Here is an 8,895-nt window from a genome sequence, read left to right on the forward strand (position 1 = left end):
TAACTACATTCTGGTATCTGAAAGCAGATAGGAAAGAATAAAATTACTTAAAAGATTTTTTAAAAATTATAATTTACACTTGTTAACTTTTCCTATAATTATGCCAACAACTGGTGATGAGATTTAGGGCTAGATTTTATTTTTTTAACAATGTCTCCATAATTTTCAAAAAAAATCACTGTTTTCTAATTCAAAACAAAGACTGTAGACCAAGAACCATATGATACCATAGTATATTCTTTAATACCAAATTGTGAAATAGATAGTTTGTAACTATAATAAATATTACTATTCTGGATGTTTCTGTGTTCTAACATTCAAACACAATCAAGTAAATTACAAAAGTATGACGTTATTCAATTCAACATATTAATTAAAAGTCCACTAATGGGGCCAGCAGGGCATGGTGGTTGGAGCATTGGACTCCCACATGGCCGACCACAGTTTGAGTCCCAAACCTGGCGGCTTGCTTTCTCACTTTCCCTCTCTATCTGTCAAGCATGTATGCCCTATAGCAAAATTTTAAAATAATAATGATAAATTAAATAACTCTTTATTTAAAAAAATATTTAATTTTTATGTATCCATTCATTTATTTAAATTTGACCAGAGAGAGACACAGAGAGAAAGAGAAGGAAAGTGAGAATGCAAGCCACCAGATCCAGGACTCGAACCATGGTCAGCCAGGTGGGAGTGTCCAGCACCTTAACCACCACGCCACCTGCTGGCCCCTTAATTAAGTAATTCTTAAAAAAAAAAAAAAAAAAGTCCACTACCACTTGGCTTTCTGGTGGATACAAAGATGAACAGGACCCAGTTGTCCTATAAATCTTGTAAGCACTATTATTCAAGTACTTAAATAAATAAGTGAAAAATTTTAATTATATTCCAATTAAATGCACAAATTATTTGTGAACGTATACTAGAAATATATTCTTAAACAAATCTGTAAATTTATCTTTATAATACAAAAATATAAATGGAAATGTGAAATGGAGAATAAGGGGAGAAACAATGATACATGCTATAATACAAATAAACCTCAAAAACATTATGCTATTTAAAGACACATCAGACAGGGCCAGTAGGTGGTGTAGTGGCTAAGGCACTGGAATCCTACAGGATTGACAGTGATTCCAGTCGTGGACCTGGCAGCTTGAAACTCATGTGTGCATATGTGCCCAAAATCCAAAGAGCAAAATGGAGAAGAAGGGATTGTGGCATGGTCATTCCCCCAGGGGGTGATTTCTTGCTTTCTGTCTCTGCCTCTCCAGCAAGCTCACTTTAGAGCAAAAATTTCACAAAAAAAAAAAAAAGACACATCAGACACAACAAAGGACTTACTGTATGGACCCATTTATATGAGATGTCCAGAAAAGAATATGGATTAATAGCTGCCTTGGACTGGGAGTGGGAAGAGGGACTAATTACAAATGGGCATGAAGGATCTTAAAAGGGTAAAAGAAATCACCCAATGATACACTGCATTATGACAAGATTGATGATGAAATGGATTATTGTTATGACTATACAACTTAGTAAAATTATTAAAAATCATTGCATGGTGGAGGGGCTGGCAAATGGCATGGTGGTTAAGGTGCTAGATTCCCACATGGCTGACCATGGTTTGAGTCCCAGATCTTGTAGCTTGCTTTCTCACTCTCTGTCTCTTTCTGGTCAAATTGAATAATAATAATAATAAATAAATAATTTTGTAAAAAAAAAAAATAATTGCATTGGGGCCAGCAGGAACTATGGTACTTAAGGTATTGGATCCCAAATGGCTGATCTGTGATTAGATGCTTGGTATGTGTGCATGTGGCCAAAAATACTAAGCGAAGAATGGAAGAGAAGGAACTGTGGTATGGCCATGCCCTCCAGGAGATAATTTATCACTTTCCCTCTCTCTCTCTGTCTCTCTCCAAAAAGTGCATATGCTCTATGGCAAAAAAACTTTAAAAAATTTGTTGCGTTGTACATCTTAAATGACGTAATATGCAATATACCCTAATAAAGTTTTTTTTAAAAAACAAGGGCAAAATTAGAACTTTTACAGACATAAAGAAATGATTCTTTGCTAGCTGACCTGTACTATAATGAATGTTAAAGGTCTTTTAGGGGCTGGCAGGTGGCATGGTGGTTAAGGGTGCTGGACTCCCACGTGGTTGACCGTGGTTCAAGTTTCAGACCTGGCGGCTTGCTTTTTCACTTTCTTTCTTTCTCTTGCTTAGTCCCTCTCTGGTCAAATTTAAATAAATGAATAAATAAATAAAGTATGATAAAATAGTTCTATTTTTAAGAATTCTTTTTTAAAATTTAACTTCATTTATTTACTTACTTATTTTAACGGGAGAGGGAAAGGGGGGGAGAGAAAGAGAGAAAGTGAGAAAGCAGGGGGCCAAGTATGGGACTCAAACTGCAGTCGGCCATGTGGGAGTCCAGTGACCTTAACCATGCCACCTGCCAGCCCCAAAATAATTCTTTAAAAAAATAAAGTAGGGAACCAGCAAGTGGCATGGTGATTAAGGCGCTGGACACTCCCACATGGCAGACAACAGTTCAAGTCCTGGACCTGGTGGCTTGCTTTCTCACTTCCCCTCTCTTTCTGTGTGTGTGCATGTGCCCTATAGCAAAATAAACCTCTTCAAGAAAAAAAATTTAAATAAAGTAAAGGAGATCTTTTAGACAGAAGAAAATGACCCCAAATAAAAATCAGATCCAAAAAAGGAACAAAAAGCACTAAAAATAGTTAACTACATGAGGAAACATATAAGATTTTTTTTTTATTATTTAAATTTTTTTTCTTGAAGAGGTTTATTTTGCTATAGGGCACGTGCGCTTGCCAGACAGAGAGAGACAGAGAGACAGAAAGCGAGAAATCAGCCCCCAGGGGGGATGGCCACACCGCAATCTCTTCTCCTCCATTCTCCTCTTGGGATCTTGGCCACGCACGCACACGCGCGCGACGTGAGTTTTAAGCCACCGGGTCCGGGACATGAACCATGGTCGACTACGTGGGAGTCCAGCGACATAGCCATTACGCTAACTGCTGGTCCCATTATTTAAATATTTTAAAAACAAAATCAAATTTTAAAACAAATTAACGGTAATATACTGGAGCTAGCAGGTGGTATGGAAGTTAAGGAAGTTGGATCCACATGGCCAGCTGCACCAACTAAATCCCAGATCCAGTGGCTTAAAAACCACACTGGACACGTGTGCATGTGTGCCCAAACCCCCAAGAAGAGAATAAAGGAGATGAGATTGCATGGTGGCCAGCCCTCACTGAGGGGATGGGTGATTTTTCACTTTCCCTCTGTCTCTCTCTCTCTATGGCAAAAACATAACAAAAACTGAAAAACACAGCAATCAAGTGAGGTTTATAACATAAAAAATATATGACAACATAGTAGAAAGGCTGAGACGGAAGGAATGGAATTATGATTTTATGAAGTACATATGTGAAGAAGTACTTGAAGTACTGGTAAGTTGAAGATGTATGCTATAAACATTAAAGTAGTCATTAAAATAAAAAGAATTACAGGTAATAAGCTAATAAAAGAAGGAAAATAGAATCATTGGAAAATAAAATTTAAGGTCAGCTGGTGTCACAGTGGTTAAAGTGGCTGGATCCCACATAGCTGACCAAGCAGTTTGAGGCCTGGAACCAGTGACTTGAAAAACACACCAGGCACATGTACACATGGTGCCCCAAATGCTGAGAGAATCGAGAAGGGACTGTGGCATGGCCACCCACCCCGCGGAAGTGTTTTCTCACTTTCTCCCTCTGGCAAGCACATGGACCCAACAGCGAACAAACAAAACATCTAAATTTAAAAATAAATAAAAATTTAAAATGAAAAATTTCAAAGGAAGATGGAAGAAAGAGAACAAAAATTATGACATATAAAAGACAACAGCAAATTATAAACTTAATTATGTCAATAATCCCATTAAATGTAAATGCTCAAAAACATTAATTAAAAGACAAAAGATTTTTTATTTTCTTATATTTATTTTTTTTTCTTTTTCTGGAGAGGTGTTTTGCTATAGGGCACATGCGCTCGCCAGAGAGAGAGAGAAACAGAAAGCGAGAAATCACTCCCCAGGGGGGTAGTCACACTGCAATCCCCTTCTCCTTCATTCTCCTCTCGGGATCTTGGGCACACATGCACACACGCCTGGCGTGAGTTTAAGCCACCGGGTCCAGGCCTCAAACCACAGTCGACTACATGGGAGGCCAGCGACATAGCCATTACACTAACTGCTGGTCCCAAGACAAGAGATTTTCAGATCGAGTAGAAAAAGCAAGGAGCTTATGAGAAATACATTTTAAATATACATATAAAGACACAGTGGATTTAAAGTAAATAGACAGGGCCAGTCAGTGGCCTGGTGGTAAAGGCAACTGAATCCCACATGGCTGACTGCACAGTTCAAGTCACAGACTCAGAGGCTTGAAATATATTTTGGGTGGAGGGCAAGCAGGTTGTGTAGGCACTGAACTCCCACATGGCCAACCAAGGTTCAAGCCTTAAGCTGGATAGCTTGAAATTCACACTGGGTGCATGTATGCATGAATGCCCAAAATCCCGAGAGGAGAATAGAAGAAAAGGGATTTATTGCTTTCTATCTCTTTGTCTCTGTCTCTCCAGTGAGCACATATACCCTATAGCAAAAACTTCTCCAAAAAAAAAAAAGAGAGAGAGAGAAATATGCTAGGTTTATATGCATGTATACCCAAAATCCTTGGAGGAGAATGGAGAACAAAGGATTGCAGTTTGGCCACCCCCCTTGGGGGATAATTTCTCTCTTAAAAACTGTTTCGCTGACACATGTGCATGCCCTATAGCAAAAATTTTTAAAAAGGAAAAGGACAAAGATATAACATACCAACACTAATCAAAAGAAAGATTAGTGGGAATGTTAATATCTGCCAAAGTAGATTTTAGAGCAATAATACCACCTAGGATAAAAAAGTCATTTCATAATGATAAATAAGCCAATTTATCAGGCAGACATAAAAATCCTACATGTTCTACAAGCCAAATGGTATACAGTGATCAAATACTTACAAAAATATAAGAAAAATAAAATTTAAAAAATCTTAACATGTTCTATGCACTTGATTACAAAGCTGTAAAATACATGTGGAAAAAAACTAACTATAGTGTGATATGAACAAATCCACAATGATAGTTATAACCCTCAATAATTAAGAGAACAAAATAATAAAGCAAGAATATAAAAGATTTGAACAATACTACCAACTTGTCTTAACTGATACTTATGGAGTATTGACATAATAAATACTCCACCCAGCAACACTCATCAAACAAAAACTGTTGAACACAGAAGACATTTTTCTCAAGTGTACAAGCAACATTACCAAGACAAACAACATTACGTTCCACAAAACAGGACTGAATATAGTTTAAAGGATGGAAGTCATACAGCTATATTCTCTGAACACGTGGAAATTAAATTTGAAATCAGGAGTTTGGAAAATCTTCAAATAACTGCTTGATTCTGGGACCAGCAGTTAGCGTAATGGCTATGTCGCTGGACTCCCACGTAGTCGACCGTGGTTCGCGTCCCGGACCTGGTGGCTTAAACTCACGCTGGGCGTGTGTGCGTGCGTGCCCAAGATCCCCAGAGGAGAATGGAGGAGAAGGGACTGCGGCATGGCCATCCCCCCTGGGGGGTGATTTCTCACTTTCTATCTCTCTGTCTCTCTCTGTCTGTCTGGCGAGCGCGCGCGCCCTATAGCAAAAACCTCTCCAAAAAAAAAAAAAAAAAAAAACTGCTTGATTCTAAAATAACCCACGTGGTCAAGGATGAAATCAAAGGTGAAAATAGAAAATAATTTTAATAAAATATTTTAAGAGCAGTTGGTGTAATGGCTATGTCGCTGGATTCCCACATAGTCAACCACAGTTTGAGTTCCAGACCCAGTGGCTTAAATTCACTCCAGATGCATGTGCCAAGATCTCAAGAGGAGAATTGAGAAGGGATTGCAGCGTGGTCATCCCCCCCCCCGGGGGGAGAGAGGTGATTTCTCACTTTCTGTCTCTCTGTCTCTCTGGTGAGCACACAAGCCCTGTAGCAAAAGCCTCTCCAAGAGAAAAAAGAAAAAGAAAGAAAAGAAGAGAATTTTAATAAAATGCAAATGAATACAGTAAATCAAAACTGAAGGGATAAAAAAACTAAAGCAACACTTAGAGGTAAATTTATAGTATTAATTATCTAAGAAGGGCCTTGAATCAGTGACTGGTTTCGACATTTAAATACTAGAAAAAGGGAAAATTAAACCCAAAGTTAAGGCATAAATAAAATAATTAAGATCAGGAGCTGGCAAGTGGCATGGTGGTTAAGGGTGCTGGTCTCCCACATGTCCAACCGCAGTTTCAGTCCCAGACCTGGCAGCTTGCTTTCTCACTTTCCCTCTCTCAATCTCACTCTCGCTCTTCCCTCTCTGGTCAAACTGAAATGAATTAATAAATAAATAAAGTTAAATTAAAAATCATTCTGAAAAAAAAAAAAAACCAGAAAAAAAAGATCAGACAAGAAATCAGTGAAGTGGAAAAAACGGAGGAAAATCAATGGAAGCAAAGGCTGCTTCTTTTGATATCAACAAAACAGTTTAGAGTCAAGTTTGTCAAGACAACGATGTATTAAAATTATTAATTTGCCTCATTCTAAATGTGAAGTAGTTATGAAGGAAATACAAGAAAGTATTACAGTACCATTACAATCCCATTCTACGTATTTCTGTCTGAAAGAAGATAAAAGGTATATCCATCTTTGGACAAACCATGTTGCTCTTCTGAACAATAGTTTCCTCAGAAGTAAAAGGGATCTTCTCTAAAACCTCAAAGTTATAAGATCTACTAGCCAAGAGAGAGGTATATACCTACCACTAATAGTTCAAAATTATCTGAAAAATAATAATAAAACCTGATAAAATCCTGGGAACCTGAAGTAACATTTTCCTCAAAAATAATCTTCTTGACCAAAGAGAAAGGTTATTCAATCAACGCATTACTAAGTATTTTTATATATCAGCTTTGGAAAAAAAAACATCAAAGGGGAATTTCAGTCTAATTTAAAATCAAAGTCTAGTATAACTGATTACTAAATTTTTACATCTCTATATATAACCTCTGAAATAGCCATCACTTCTTATTCATTTTGTTCTCAATATTAACTACTCCCAGTGAGACAGAATGTGCATAATATGTATATATACGCATGCACGTGCATTTGTGTATGTGTGTTTGTGTAACTACAAAACTATGAAGTTATAGAAACTACAATGAAACGAGGGCATCTTGGTAATAAACAATTTGTCCAAATGACCGAGAACTTACTACAGCTAGGTATTTTTATTGTCTAAGATATTTAAGAATCTTATGTTGCTGTCTTATAGGAAAAAAACTATTTTGGGAACCAGCAGTTAGCATAATGGCTATGTCGCTGGACTCCCACGTAGTCGACCGCAGTTCACGTCCCGGACCCGGTGGTTTAAAACTCACACCGGGCACGTGTGCATGCGTGCCCAAGATCCCGAGAGGAGTATGGAGGAGAAGGGATTGTGGAGTGACCATCCCCCCTGGGGGGTGATTTCTCGCTTTCTGTCTCTATGTTTCTGTCTGTCTGTCTGGCGAGCGCACGTGCCCTATAGCAGGAAAAAAAAAAAAAGAAACAAACAAACAAACAAAAACCTCTCCAAAAAAAGAAAAAAAAAAAGAACTATTTTATATAAGGGGATCATAGATAGGACTGAAACCTGCCCAGAGTGTCCAGATCTGGGTAACCAAGTTGTCTAATCATCCACTGCATAATAGCTCATTTCAAAACCAAGGACTCTGGAGCCAAACTGCTTGAGTTCTAATTCTAATTCTGATTACTCTATATACTGGCTCTTTGACCCTGGACAAACTACTTAACCTTATGGGGGTTATTATAAGGATTAAATGAGTTAATACACATGTATAAAAATATAATCCTCCTCTCCTTCTAGTTTGATAAAGAATACCAAAAGCTAAGAAATTTCTACAAAAATTTTAAAACAAGTACTTTAAGTAAAACTCATACTTCCTTCAATTTAAAGCCCTTCTATAAGTTATATTATCTGTAGATTCCAGTGGGCAGGTCAGTGCTTATGAAAACAAATAAATGTAAGGAGTTTAAAGTTTAATACAAAAATGAACGTACTTTTATGCTAAACCATCATACAGCCCGGTGACCTGCAGACCTCCCAAATTCTCTCCAGTTAAAATCATGTAGCATAGGGGGCTGGCAGGTGGTGTGGTTGGTTTAAGGCTCTGGACTCCCACATGACTGACCACAGTCTGAGTTCCAGACCTGACACCTTGCTTTCTCACTCTTCCTTCCTTTCTCTCTCTCTCTCTCTCTCTGTCTCTCTGATCAAATTAAAAAAATAACAAAATTAAATAAATATATAATTTAAAAGAAAAAATATCATGTAACTTAGAAGTACTAAGTGTAGGGACCAGCAGATGGCATAATGGTTTCATCACTGGACTCCCATGTAGTCAAATGCAGTTCAAATCCTGGACCCTGTGGCTTAAAAAACACACTGGGCACGTGTGCATGCATACATGCACAAGATCCTGAGAAGAGAAGGGTCTGCAGTGTGGCCATTCCCCCTGAGGGATGATTTCTTGCTTTCTGTCTCTCTGGCGAGCACACATGCCCTATAGCAAAAATCTCTCTTAAAAATAAAATAAAAAGAAGTACTAAATGTAGTCGCCTATGTAAAACCTTTCACCAACAAGTATTTTAAATTCTGGCAGGCACTGGGCCTTAATTGTTATAGAATGTTTTAACTTAATGAAATCCTAGAGTGTAATCTCCAAAGGATATCCCAAA

Source organism: Tupaia chinensis, unplaced genomic scaffold (assembly GCF_000334495.1).
Source record: "Tupaia chinensis unplaced genomic scaffold, TupChi_1.0 Scaffold000634_1, whole genome shotgun sequence".
Taxonomy (NCBI): domain Eukaryota; kingdom Metazoa; phylum Chordata; class Mammalia; order Scandentia; family Tupaiidae; genus Tupaia; species Tupaia belangeri.